We start from the raw sequence: 1,321 nt of genomic DNA on the forward strand, positions 1-1,321 counted from the left end.
AGTTGAATTGAGCCAATAAGTCTCCCAGAGAGTATTTTACCCCTTGAAGATATGAGGCTTTTGCATTATTTGAACTGGGAATCCTCCAGATGCTACTTTAGTTACGTTTGTGAAACTTCCAGGTCTTACACCAAATTCTTTTGTGAAGGGTCCAGCTCCTGTTTTAAGTATTGTTTTACATCCTGCTGCCCATTTTTGATTCCTGCAAGCACCTCCATTATTTGTTCTATCTTGCTTAACAGCTCACAATCTCTCTCCTTGGAAACTAAATCCCACTGCTAACACAGTTGTTATCCCTCTTTACCTGAGCAGCAACTCAAAGTTGAGAATCCCGAGGATGCTTCATTTAGAAGTAGACCTTGAAGGAGTCAAGTATTTTTGATGCAACTGGGTTTATTTATAAAGAATGTAGAATTGCTTTCCCCAATGCAGGAGGCATAAATGGAGCAATTATTTAGCTTACAGCCCCAAGCCTCTTCAGCTAACAGACCCAAACACACTCACTCCAGCTTTTTCTAGGATCATAACCTATTGCTTGGCTTTCCTGCTTCTCTCTCTGTTCTTACCTGTCCTCCCTTCCCCCCTGTTCTCCCCACCACCTACCCAAAGAGCTACTCCACCAAAATCTCCTGCACACACCTTTCATCTGAGGTGGGGGCTTATGCTTACAGTTATGTTCATTGATAAGTGTGACCCTTCAATCTCAATGGGGTTTTAACTCACCCCCTAATTTCACCCAGCTCCTAACAGGATAGGGCCTAGCAGAGCAGGATTCTGGTTCATGAGAGGGGCTCCTAGGTTTTACAGTAACATAAATAATAAGTAGCCTTCAACCCCAGCTGAAATGCTGTAGGTTACAGTGACCCACTGAGCACCGCCCAGGGGCAGTTTGGTACCTGCTGATCACTCAGCGCAGGCTCAAAGAAGCGTCTTGATCTCATGAAAGCCCGAGTCAGACACAGGCACTGTTTAAAAGCTATTTGAAAAAAGTGCACGTGTGTGTTTGGCTGCGGGAGGGGGGTGGGGGGGCAGGTTCTGTCATAACGGGGGGCGCTGTAGAGCACAGAGGCTCCAGCATTTTTAACACCACTGGGCTGTTTCTTCTCTGCTTGCCTGTCTGCTGGAGCCTCTTGCGCATTGGGTCCCGGCCAGCTCCCCTCCTTGCCGCTCCAGCCATGCTGACCTGAACGAGCTCCCTGACTGCCAACGCCTCACACGCAACGAGTCTCCTCCCATTCCCCCAGGCCCTGCCCACCACCCCGTCGGGCTCCTCCCACGGCTCCCCCGCGCCTCTAAGCCCCGCCCTCTCCTCGCTGAGCCA

This window comes from Natator depressus, chromosome 4, assembly GCF_965152275.1.
Source record: "Natator depressus isolate rNatDep1 chromosome 4, rNatDep2.hap1, whole genome shotgun sequence".
Taxonomy (NCBI): domain Eukaryota; kingdom Metazoa; phylum Chordata; order Testudines; family Cheloniidae; genus Natator; species Natator depressus.